We start from the raw sequence: 13,394 nt of genomic DNA on the forward strand, positions 1-13,394 counted from the left end.
ATACACAGTAGAGCAGCCATACCTGGCAAAAACTCAAATACAGCAGCGCTCAGCCGGACAGCAACGATATACGGTGCCATCTCAGTAGTATGCACCACCACCACAGTATGCAGTTCAACCATCACACTATGCTGAACCAGGGAATTATTTAGCCCTGCCAAGACAGCCCCGCCCAGTACAAGCAAGACAGTGCTTCCATTGTCAACAGACAAGGGCAGTGGATCCTTGATCACACTGTTATAGCTGCAGCAGTAGTGAACACTTTTCATCAGGTTGTAGGGTCAGAGGAACTAAACCATACAGAGAGGCTCCTTTAAACGAGAACACGTTACCCCCGTGGGACAAGGAGTAACTAATGCTGTCGAAGTGTCCCACCAATATGCTAGCTGCAGTAGAGAGAAAACGACTGCCAGATGTTCCAGATGTAAAGTTGTGTACTATTGCTCAAAGCAATGCCAGACAGATCACTGGAAAGAGCACTGGAACAGTTTGTAAAGCTCAGCTATGAACAGACTTGGGTCCTTCCAGTACAGTTGCAGTCGCTCAATGTCGAGTTAATCAGCATTCCTCTGTGACCTCACTGGTTGGCAGACAGTGCCTCGTGAAGTGCTATTTACAAGGACACGAGAGCGAAGCATTATGAGACACAGGTTCCCAAGTGTGTATTATAGATGAGTAGTGGAGAAATTCATACCTGTCTGAGATTTCTTTGAGAGATGTTTCTGACATAATAGAGTCCCCTGACACACTTCAGCTGGTGGCTGCTAATGGGATGAATATGCCATATCTGGGATGGGTTGAGATTTCATTCAAGTTGGCGTCACTTGGTAATAACCCAAGAGAACTAGTCATTATTGTTCTTGTTCTACAAGGTAGCCTTTTTGTCCCATCCAGTTATCGGGTTTAACGTTATTGAGCACATTATAAAGCAGACTGACAAGAGAAGATCTTACGATAGAAGTAAGGTATACCTATACAATGTATTAAGGTTGGCATTTCCAAGCCTCAAGAAAAATCAAATTCAAGCTTTCATTCATCTGGTTAATTCTGAGAATCCCTGTGAGTACTGGGTGAGGATGACAAAAGCGAGCCTGAACGTTCCAAAGCGTACCATTATGCAGATCCAGTGCCATGTACAAATTCCATCACTGAGGGAAGACTAAGAGAGGTACCCGTCCCTACACCACTATAGATGTGCAGAACAGAACAGACCATGACATCATTCCGGCAGGGAAAACCACTCTTGGGACAGTACAACCAGTTAAGTCTGTGTTCCTGGTCAATTCACAAGAAGGCACTAGGCCAGCCTGCGTAGCACAGCTTCAAACCAGGGAAGGTAGAGAAGAAAACAACACTGATGACGCATGGGACCCTCCTGTTGATGTGGGCCACCTAGACATACACCAGCAACAAATAGTCAAACAGATGCTACAAGAAGAGTGCCATGCATTTTCGAAAACAGATGACATTGGGTGTATCACAAACCTGCAGCTGAGCATAACTTCAAAAGACAGTGAACCTGTTGCTCGCACTTACATCTCAGTCCCAAAACCATTGTATCAAGAAATGAAAGATTACTTGCATGACTTAATAGCTCAGGGTTGGGTGGAGAAGTCCACTTCTCCTTACACCTCGCCAATAGTGTGTGTCAGAAAAAAAGATGGTAGCTTGTGGCTATGCGTTGACTATTGGAACCTAAATAGAAAGACACTGCCTGACCGTCAACCGAGCCCAAGAGTGCAGGACATTATGGACAGCCTGGGAGGTAATGCCTGGTTCTCATTGCTCGATCAAGGAAAGGCCAACCACCAGGGTTTTATGGCCAATGTCAGCAGGCCGCTGACAGCTTTCATAACTCCCTGGGGCTTGCATGAATGCACCTGCAGCATTCCAACGCTGCATGGAGAAATGCCTTGAAGGGTTGCGAGACAAAGTGTATGTGCCTTACCTAGATGACATCCTTGTCTTTACAAAGACCTTTGATGAGCATGTTGACACTTTGAGAAAAGTGCTTCGGCGGCTGCAGACTCATGGAGTGAAGCTCAAACCCCACAAGTGTGAGTTGTTTAAAGCAGAAGTTCGCTATTTGGGAAAAATTGTATCTGCAGAGGGAAGCCGAATGGACCTGGCAGACACGGTAGCAGTAACCGCTCTGAAAGAGAAAAGACCTGGTACAGTTGGCAAGTTAAGAAAGATTATGGGTCTACTCAGCTACTATCGGCAGTATATTAAATATTTCTCTTGTATTCCCAGTCCTCTGTATGACCTGTTGAAGCATACACCTGACAGTGAGACAAGTCAACCCAGTAGAGATCGCAGAAGGAAGACATGCAATAACAGAGACAGTGTGCCCTCCCATCAACCCATCACCTGGACGGAGGGGCATCAACAAGTACTACAGAGGTTAATAAATTGTCTGTTTCAGCCACCTGTATTGGGATTTCCTGATTTCTCTCAGCCATTCATTCTCCACACTGACGCCTCTAACCAAGGTTTAGGAGCTGTATTATACCAAAAGCAAAATGGTAAGTTGCGAGTGATAGCCTACGGCTTGAGAACGTTGACCGCTTCAGAGAAGAATTATCATCTTCACAGTGGAAAACTGGAGTTTCTCGCCTTAAAATGTGCGATCACTGAAAAATGTAGGGATTATCTTTACTATGCTCCAACTTTTACAGTCTTCAGTGACAATAACCCCCTGACCTATGTTTTGTCATCTGCGAAGCTTAACGCCACTGGGTGCCGATGGGTTGCTGAATTGTCAGACTTCCATTTCACCATCTGCTACCACCCAGGTAAAGAAAATGTTGATGCTGACTCCCTATCTAGGATGCAAGTGGACATAGAGACAGCCATGAGAGAGTTTAAAGAAAAGTTATCTTCCAATTCTGTGGGAGCAACAGTACAAGCCATTGAAGTACAGCAGACTTCAGAAATACCTTGGTCTATGACAGTACCTGTTCAGTGTGCAGCAGGAGATTTCACTCTGGGGAACACATCCATTACACCACTGTCAAAATCAGAGATACAGCAAGCTCAGAAAGAAGACAGCAACATAAATATGGTTATTGACTACATCAGTTTCGGATTAAAGCCTTTGTTCCAACAGTTGCAGACAGCAAGTCTCTTAACCAAGTGCCTCTTCAGAGAATGGGATAAGCTGATATTGGATGAGGATGGTATCCTTTGTAGAAAAAACACTCAGAGAACACATTTGGTGTTGGCCGAGAAGTTTAAGAGCATAGTTCTGAAAGAGCTTCATGATGAAATGGGGCACCAAGGTGTCGACTGAACAGCAAACCTGATAAGAGATCGCTTTTTCTGGCCTTATATGCAGAGAGATATTGAACACCATGTGCTGAGAACTTGCAGCTGTCTTCAACAGAAGCCGAGTCATGAGACAAGAGCACCACTTAAGAGCTTTGTAACAACACAGCCATTTGAACTTGTTTCAGTTGACTTCTTCCATGTAGACAAATGCAAAGGTGGATACAAATACATTCTTGTAGTTGTTGACCATTTTACAAGGTTTGCTAAGGCTTATGCTACAATCTCTAAGTCAGGAAAAACTGTCGCTGACCGTCTCTTCAATGACTTTGCTATGAAGTTTGGACTTCCATCTCGAATTCACCACAACCAAGGGGGTGAATTTGAAAACCAGCTCTTTATGCAACTTAGGATATATAGTCGCACAGCAGGATCAAGAACCACACTCTACCACCCACAAGGGAAAGGGCAGGTGGAAAGGTTTAATTGGACATTGCTGCAAATGTTGACAACAGAAAAGCAGAAATCGAACTGGAAAGAGTCTCTCAACAGACTGATCTATGCTTACAATTGCACGAGGTGTGAAGTGACAGGATATTCTCCCTTTTATCTCGTTTAGCAGGTCTCCCAGACTGCCCATCGACATACTCTTTGCTCTCGACACTGACAAGTGCATACATTGGCTCTGCCAATCAAAGTGAATATTTGGGAAGGTGGAAATAAAGAATGCAAGAGGCTTATCTCACCACATACCTGCTGCAAACGGTTGAGAAGATTGAAGGTGTGAAGCAGCGGTGAGAAATATACTATGTGATCAAAGACTGCTGGTCACTACTAGAGGGGCCAAGACACCAGCAAATTACAGGATTTGTTTTCTTTCCCTGAAGATTCCAAATCCAGACGCTTAATCTTTCTCTCGCAGACAATAAGAAGAGGTTAGCTTTCTTTCCTCTAAATTGGGTTGACCACTCAACCTTACCTGAGGATTAGAAAGGTTCCTGTAACTCCCAATGTGGGGTTTGATCCCACCACCTTGAGATTAAGAATCACATGCTCTACCGCCTGAGCAAGGGGGACGCCTAATACTGGGGGTCACTAATCCTTGCTGACGTCAATTTGAAAAGATACTTGCTTGCTTTTAATCATGTGGTGACCGGAGTCTAGTGAAGCACACTGTGTTCTTTGTTGATTACTTAAAGTAGAACAACCGTCAGTAATCACAGCTGATGGTAATTTAAGTAGGTAGCTGCGTCAACGTGCATGGGCTACAAAGGAACAAGTAAAGGTTTATTTCATGCTGAAATGAGAAGGAAACACAACATGTGATACGGAATAAACTTTTACTTGTTTCTTTCATGTTAATTTAGACCTGATCTCCACCTAAACTCAGTTGCTTTCAGTAGGTAAAAACAGAGGCCACACTGCTCCAGGTGAGGTTCAAGCTCACAACCTTGGCATGACTCCGCTGTGCACTGCTGTATAAGTACCGCGCGCTGACCCATTGTGCCGCTGGAGCTCTGTAACCACCTCTCCTCAAACATACTGACGCTGCAGAAACACAGGGTGAAAACAGGGTTTGGGTTGTGGATCCATCTCCACAAGGGGGAAAGGAACAGTAAAAAACGAAGGAAAATACAAGAGACAAAACTGAAAGAACTGTTTTCACTGCAATATAAGAAGGAAAGAGGTGGTCGGACATGTAAAAACAGCTCGGTGGATAATTTGTAACGACATTCTTTGGAGTGAATCAGCAGACTGATTTCTCTTCATGTTGTGCTCTGTAGTTTGAACGTTCGTTCTCCCCGACTGGTTGGTTATATGAGGTCAGCTGATATTAAATAGGACTAATGAGAATCAAAACAAAGCTGTTGGACTCCCCCCTCTGGCTGTTTTCCACCAGTTGATTATTTCATCAACCAATGCCCTAATCAAGCTCCCAAGGCACTCTCTATACCCAGTAAACATAGGTCTAACCTCACCCAAGGAGAAAATCAGGCACTCCAGTCTCTCCAAAACAGGGATGATATCGTCATCAAACCAGCGGACAAAGGAGGCGCTGTTGTGGTGTGGCGTAAGAATGTATATATCTTTGAAGCCTCTAGACAACTAACTGACACTTCTGCCTACCTCCCTCTCCAACAGGACCCTACCACTGACTACCAAAAGGAAGTGGTATCCACCATTCCTCTTCTTATCAGCAGTAATGAGCTCCCCCAGGAGGCGAACCGGCTCATCATGGAACATCCACAGGTATCTCAATTTTACCTCCTCCCCAAAATCCACAAACCGGACACCCCTGGATGCCCCATCGTATCAGCATGTAACTGTCCAACTACTTACATCTCAGCCTTTCTTGACAGCCTCATGAGACCGCTGGTTGAATATCTTCCCTCATACATCAAAGACACCAACCACGCGCTCCAACTTTTTAATGATTTCCAATTTCAGGGTACCGAATGCTACATTTTTACCATGGACATCACATCTCTGTACACCGTCATTCCCCATAATGACGGCCTTACAGCCCTCAAGCACACGCTGGACAAACGCACAGTGCTTGATCCACCCACCCACACCCTGGTACGCCTTGCAGAATTGGTTCTCACACTGAACGCATTCTCTTTCAATAATCTTTTTTGCCAACAGGTCAGTGGAGTTGCCATGGGCACCAGAATGGGACCCAGCTATGCCAATATTTTTGTCGGCTGGGAAGAAGAACACTTCTTCGCTTCCTACACTAGCTATGTCCCTGACCTCTACAAACGATATATTGATGACTGCGTCGGTGCCGCCACATGCTCCAACGATCAGCTTGAGTTCTTCCTGCACCATTTCACCAACTTCCACCCGTCCCTCAAATATACGGTTAACATATCTTCCACTACTCTTCCGTTTCTAGACATCAACTTCTCCATCAACTACCCCCGACTGTCCACTTCAGTTTATTACAAACTCACGGATTCATACAGCTACCTCCTGTACAGCTCATTTCACCCCAACCACACTAAAAACTCTCTTCCTTTTTCACAGTTTCTTAGGCTACGACGATTATGCAGCAACGACATTGATTTCGAGAACCAAGCCCTCGAAATGTACTCCTTTTTCATCAACAGAGGATACCCCAGCAGTGTGATTGACAAGGCCCTTGCCCGAGCCAAAAACACCCCCTGGACCATCAACCCAATCAGGAACTCCCGCCGTAGCAACCGCATTCCTTTGGTGCTTCCTTACCACCCTAACACACTTCCTATCCCCAGGACCATTAACCACAACTTTTCCATCCTACAGGATGATCCCTCTGTTGGGGCCCTCTTTTCTGATCGCCCTGTCATCTCATATCGCCGACCACCTAATCTGCGTAACCTCCTTGTTCACAGCTCCCTTGATCGTCCCCAACAACCATCCACACCAGGCACTTTCCCTTGCAACAGAGCTCGCTGTATCACCTGTAAGTACACATCCACCACCACACTCATTCAAGGCCCCTCAGGACAATTCCGGATCACCCAGACAGCATCTTGTACCTCCAGCAACCTTATTTACTGTATCTCTTGCAGTGAATGCCCAGCCATCTACATTGGAGAAACAGGAAGGAGACTCGGAGACCGCTTCAGAGAACATGTCAGGGCTGTGAAAATTAAAGATCTCTCCAAGCCCGTTGTTTCTCATTTCACCTCTGACGGCCACGACCACTCTAATCTCTCCGTCTGTGTTCTCAAAGACGGTTTTCCTGAACTCATACATCAGAAAGACCACCGAAACCAAAATTATTCTGCAGCTAGGATCACACATTCTCCCTTCTCTTAACGACAGACTACTGTTATTTTAAATTTTCTCGATTCATTGGAAGTTTCATTTCACACCTCTCTGCACCCATTCTGACTTCACACCTCTTGATTGGGCTCTCTTTCTGTCCCCTGCTCCCGCCCCTCATTCCTCTGTTCTCCCGCTACTTTACCTTTGCCTACTGCACTGTCTCTCTCACACCTGAAGAAGGCTCCACGGCCGAAACATTGTGTGCTCTTTCTTCTTTTTTTCAGCATGGAATAAACCTATTACTTGTTCCTTTGCAGCCTAGGCATGCTGACGCAGCTACCCAACTGAACTAATCAGAATCAATACAATTGATCAAGTAATAGGTTTATTCCATGCTGAAAAAAAGAAAAAAACACAGCGTTTTGGCAGTGGAGCCTTCTTCAGGTGTGTAATTGTAATCAATACAATTGATGTCTGGCGAAGGCAAATAACCTTTGTACATGATCTGGAATGTGACTGGTTAAATTTCAACACAGTTACAACCTCCTTTTTTAAAGGGTGTGCACACTTATGCAACCAAGGCATTGAAAGTTTTTTTTTTATTATTGTTCTAAAAATGTTTCATTTGGTTTTAATTCTTAAATATTTTTGGTTAAAAGATCTTTTTAAATGTGAAAAAAGCTCTGATTGTGAAACGGTCAAAATGTCAGTGAAGAAATCGGTAATGTGAGGAAAGATGAATTCCCCATTTCGTGCTGTATTTCTCTTTCATTCTAGTGGGAGTGGTGCTATTGCTTCTGGATAAAGTCTGGCAGTGGTCGTTCCAGACGGGTCAGGTATGATGACTGCGCTTTGGCACAAGAAGAGACATGTGACTTGCGAGTATGCCAATGGTGTCATTTTTTTTTCCAGATCCTGGATAGCTTGATTGGTAGCGCATCAGGCTTTTAATCTGAACGTCCAGGACTCAAGTCCCTGTTTGGCAGGTTGTGCTTTTTTAAATCTATTGTGAATGTCATGATAAATCTGTACTGTGGTTATTTTAAATGTTCTTTTATTTTCTTTAGCGTTTCCTTTCACAAACCGAAAATGTTCAAGGTGATCTTTCTACTGCACTCCATGTAGATAATCTAAATGAAATCACAGTCGAGAAAAGTACACGCAGTGAGGAGCTCATGAATACGCCAATAAGAATGGAACACTGCACATATGCTGAACATCATGTTCGAGTTTACAATGACATCAGAAATTGGAAGCTAAGGCGTGTTTTTATTAAAGGTTCAAGGAAACCTGAATACCTTTGGTAGTACGATGATGCACAGATCTGCAGTCTGCAATTAGAATACTGTTTGTACGTTGTGTAAAATACGCCGTTCAAAACTTTTCTAAAACAGGAGATATGTTTTAGAATGCGTCTTCCTGTAAAAAAAAAATAACTATAAGGGTGCTATAAGCAGAGTCTGAAGCCTGCTCCACAGAAGAACTATATTCAGAGGGCCAAAGAAGTGAATATTTCACCAAGTGAGAGGAAGCATCTTAGAAAAAGGAGGTGCAGTCACTTCCATGTGTCATAACACCACAAAGTCAGACTACAAGTGCTAAAAAGCTGCTCTCAAGGGTAACCCGGCCAAGTGCTCTAAGGAGCTGAATTAAAGCTCTGTCTCTACGGAGCCGTGAGTTGGAATCCCACTGCTGCCAAATATCTCCTTGTTAAGAATTACGGTTTTGTTGTTGTTGCCTCCGTGCGATTTAATCAGTTTCAATAGAATTCATTTGAACAACAATAATAATCAGTTTTTTATTCCTCTTCTCATTGCAATGTGTACACAAAGATTATTTTTTTATATATTAAAAACGTGTTATCCTTGATGTTATCCTTATAAACTGGTGATTGAGGGTTCGAGCCCTCTCTGTGCCTGTTTTGTTTTATCATAACTTTGCTTTACCTAAGTTGTCAATTGTCTTGCAATGTAGAAATCTCTGTAATAAGAAGAAAAGAACTATCGGTAGTGGTTAATAATCCTGTTGTTCTAGTACAATCTGCCGTGCTTTTGAGTCGATAAAGCATCAGGTGCATTCAACACACCAACCTCCACTGCTCATCAGGATGGCTGAGTGCTCTAAGGTGCCACACTCATGTGGACTCAATCATGTGTAGTGACAGTTTTATGTGATTCACAACACGGATTTCCCTTCATGTTTATTAGGATGTGTCATTAGTATGTTGGTTGTATGAGAACAGTTTCTTCAAATGTCCTGTCAATTAACAGTGGAGAGGTAGCCGACGTATGCCTTCATGAAAACTCTCTACAAGTGATTACAAGTGTCTTGAACAAATCTACGTCATATTTTTAAAATAGTTTAGCTCAAGATGCAACGGGAGTATAAATTCATTCTTCCGCCCTCCTTTCCAAGATAAAACTCCATGTGCGAATCTTATTTTCCTGGAAGTTGCTGATGTTGGTCATTATTGGAAATGCCCAGTGATATCGACTCAGGTACTCAGTTGTTACGTGCTGTAATTCGATACATGCGAAGCATTTGCATTCCCTCCAATTATCAATAAAGTCAATAATGTATTAAACATTACATGCCACTTCTTCCCTAGATGATGTTCATGTTGGATCAGTGAGAAAGGCATGCCAGGTTGTGCTTGAACCAGCAACTTACTATCATTTTAGTCCCAACCTGACCACACTAAGCGATTGTACCACAGAGACTCAAATGGGTCGGTTTTCTCCATTTACGGTTTTTGGGAAAAAAATAATCTGCATTTTTAAGCAAGATTGTATTTCAAATTTCACAAATTGTAAGTATTTCTGGAAAAACGCTGTTTCAGAAAGAAACTGAGTAGACGGGAATAGCCCAGTTAGTAGAATATCGAACTTTTCATCTCAGGGTCCCTATTCAGGCGGCTGATTTTCTTGCAACTATTTATTCCATGCTGAAACGAGCAGGAAACAATGTTTCAGCAGTGGAGCCTTCTTTGGGTGTGATATAGAATAAACCTTTACTTGTTTCTTTCAAATTAATTTAAACCTCATCTCCAGCACCTAAACTCGTCAGTTGCTTTCAGTAGCTAAAGACACAGGCCATACTGCTCCAGGTGAGGTTTGAACTCACAACCTCGGCATAGCTCTGCTGTGTACTGCCGTATAAGTACCACACGCTGACCAATTGCACCACTGGAGCTGTGGAACACCCACTCCTCATACAGACTGACGCTGCAGAAACACAGGGTGAAAACAGGGTTTCGGTTGTGAATCCATCTCCACATGGGGGAAAGGGACAGTACAATAGAAAAGAACATACAAGAGAAGAAACGGAAAGAATTGTGCTCACTGCAAAGTAGGAAGGAAAGAGGTGGCCGGATACATAAAACAGCTCGGTGGATAATTTGTAACGACATTCTTTGCTGACAACCAGCAGTCGGATTTCTTTTCATGTTCTGCTGTGCAGTTTGAACGTTTGTTCTCCCAGATCGGTTGGTTATATGAGATCAGCTGATATAAATGAGGACTAATCAGAATCAATACAATTGATGTCTGGTGAAGGCAAATAACCTTTGTACATGATCTGGAATGTGACTGGTTAAATTTCAGCACAGTTGCAACCCCCTTTATAAAGGGTGTGCACACGTATACAACCAAGGCATTGAAAGTTTTTTGTTGTTTATTGTTCCAGAAAATGTTCCATTTGTTTCTTTCTTAAATGTTGTTGATTAAAAGATCTTATTAAATGTGAAAAAATCTGATTGTGAAAAGGTCAAAATGTTAGTGAAAAAATGTGTAATGTGAGGAAAGATGAATTGTGGGAGCCCCTTGACTCCTCATGTCGTTCTGTATTTCTCTCTCATTCTACTGGGAGTGGTGCCGTCGCTTCTGGATAAAGTCCGTCAGTGGTCATTCCAGACGGGTCAAGTACGACTGCACTTCGGCACAAGAAGAGACATGTGACTTGCGAGGATCCCGATAGTGTCGACTATCTTCTGGAGCCCAGATAGCTCAGTTGGTAGGGCCTCAGACTTTCAATCTGAGAGTCCAGGGTTCAAGTCCCTGTTCAGGCATTTGTGCTTTTATTAAATATGTTGTGAATGTCATTATAAATCATCTTTTATCTTTCTTCTTCTAGCTGTACTGTGGTTATTTTAAATGTTCATCACTTGTATTTTCTTTAGTTTTTCCTTTCACAAACCAAAAATGTTCAAGGCGATCTTGTCACTGCACTCCACGTAGATAATCTAAATGAAATCACAGTAGAGTACAGAACACGCAGTGAGGAGAGAAAAGCACACTGCACATCTGCGGAACATCACGTCCGAGTTTACAGCGACATCGGAGATTGGAAGCGAAGTCTTTTTTAATTAAAGGTTCAAGGAAACCTGAATATCTTTACTAGAAGTATTTCAGAATCACAGTTAAATCGAGTATGATTGCTGCACAGATCTGCAGTCTGCAATTAGAATACTGTTTGCGTTGTATAAAATATGGCAAGCTTTTCTTAAACTGGAGAGTTACATTTCGGAATGCGTCTTCCTGTAAAAATAAAATCTCTACGCGGACGTTATAGGCAGAGTCTGAAGCCTGCTTAACAGAAGAACTATATTCAGAGGGCCAAAGAAGTGAATATTTCACCAAGTGAGAGGAAACATCTCAGAAAAAGGAGGTGCAGTTGCTTCCACGCGTCACAAAGTCGGACTACAAGTGCTGAAAAGCTGCTCTCAAGGATAACCCGGCCGAGCGCTCTAGTAAAAGGCGTGGAACCGACTGCACCTGATTTTTCTGAGATGCTTCCCCTCTCATGGCGAGATCTCGACTTCTTTAACACCTCTTGATTTAGTTCTTCTGTGGAGCAGGCTTCACACCTCTACGTATAGTGCCCTTGATGTCATTTTATTTTTACGGAAGCACACACACGGAACGTTTTTGTGTTTTACTTTTTATTTGTACAACAAAATAGATTCAATATAAACAAGATTCAGTAGAATCGTCAGGGACACATAAAATAATAGTTACACTTTCTAAAAAACAATTAAAATAGGTAAATAAAGACAAGGTCCACACAGCTTTAATGTTCTTACATTTCGAAAGAGTCTGTAATTACCTCTTTTCGTCTATTGTGAACTGTTCAAACTTAGGACTCAGACCATTTCACTCTACCTATATCTCATTTCAAAACGAAAATGTATCTCCTGTTTTAGAAATGCTCTGGGCGGTCTTACACGACGCACCTAAAGTATTCTAATCGTGGACTGCAGATCTGTGCTATAGCTCAGCTGAATTCTAAGATCCAGCAATCGTACTGGATGTGACTGGGATTCTGAAATGTCTTTTGCAAAGGTATTCAGGTTTTCTTGAACCTTTAATAAAAAAGTGATCTGAGACTTGCTAGCTTCCAGTCTTCCAGTGCCACTGTCACTAAACTAGGATGTGATGTTCCGCAGATGTGCAGTGTGCCTTTACTCTTGTCATGTTTTGTCATGTATTCGTTGCATGAGCTCCTCACTGCGTGTCCTGTACTGTATTGGGAATTCGTTGAGATTATTTACGAGGAGTACAGCGACTAGAATGCCTTGAACTTTTTTTCGGTATATAAAAGAAAACGCTAAAGCATATACAAAGTGACTAACATTTCCTATATGTAGGTTTTCTGATTATGTCTCTACTTCACTTTATTTCCTTAGTGACTGGCCATTTCTTTCTGATATTTGTTCTGGCGCGGTTATTGATCCCATACGAAAGATTATTTTTATAAAGAACGTCACCTGCAAACTCACAGTAAAACTGGTATTGGGAAAAGTTTTATAATAGTACTTTTTATTAGAAAAAAATGTAAATTTATCATTACCTATAGGGTTTCTTACCAGCGTGGAGCTCAAATTCACAACCCCGAGATTAAGAGTTTGGTACAAGTTGCGCCACAGAAAGTTGAAATCTGTTATTTATATTAAATACTGTGGCTCCTGTCCTTTTCTTCTCGTCAGAGAAGAGGTCGGTCTGGTCTCCAGTTTACCAACGATAAGCTCAGACTGTGCTCTTCTGTAAAGCAGTGTTTTCTTCACATTGCTTGTATGGGGGCAACACATCAATTCGATGACCATTTGCTGTACACATATGTCCCCTCTTCCCTTCACTGAAGTGACAGACGAAGGAAACTCTAGTCTTAGGCTGCTGTCACCTGGATTCGAAGCGCGGGTATTGCGGTCCCAGCACAAAGTACTGACCACTATACCATCACGGCGAGTTGGGACTTGGGACAGACTATCGTTAATTTTATTCAAATGCTCAGTGTCTTTAATCTGATGGATTCATATACCATGCTCATGAGAAAGTCACTCAGCTACCCACTGTTCCCAGAGCTGGATAAGTGAT

At 42.7% G+C, this 13,394-nt stretch overlaps 2 non-coding genes across 2 annotated transcripts; one reads left to right on the forward strand and one right to left on the reverse strand.

Moving 5' to 3' along the window:
* Positions 1 to 10,121: 10,121 nt before the first annotated feature.
* On the reverse strand, positions 10,122 to 10,215 carry trnai-uau (transfer RNA isoleucine (anticodon UAU)). The gene is made up of 2 exons: positions 10,178 to 10,215; positions 10,122 to 10,157 (listed from the first exon to the last, which is right to left on the reverse strand). It is a non-coding gene; the product is annotated as a tRNA-Ile (tRNA).
* An 801-nt stretch (positions 10,216 to 11,016) lies between these two features.
* trnae-uuc (transfer RNA glutamic acid (anticodon UUC)) lies at positions 11,017 to 11,089 on the forward strand. Its single transcript has one exon. It is a non-coding gene; the product is annotated as a tRNA-Glu (tRNA).
* Positions 11,090 to 13,394: the final 2,305 nt, after the last annotated feature.

This window comes from Lepisosteus platostomus, chromosome 5, assembly GCF_059453375.1.
Source record: "Lepisosteus platostomus isolate fLepPlt1 chromosome 5, fLepPlt1.hap1, whole genome shotgun sequence".
Lineage (NCBI taxonomy): Eukaryota > Metazoa > Chordata > Actinopteri > Semionotiformes > Lepisosteidae > Lepisosteus > Lepisosteus platostomus.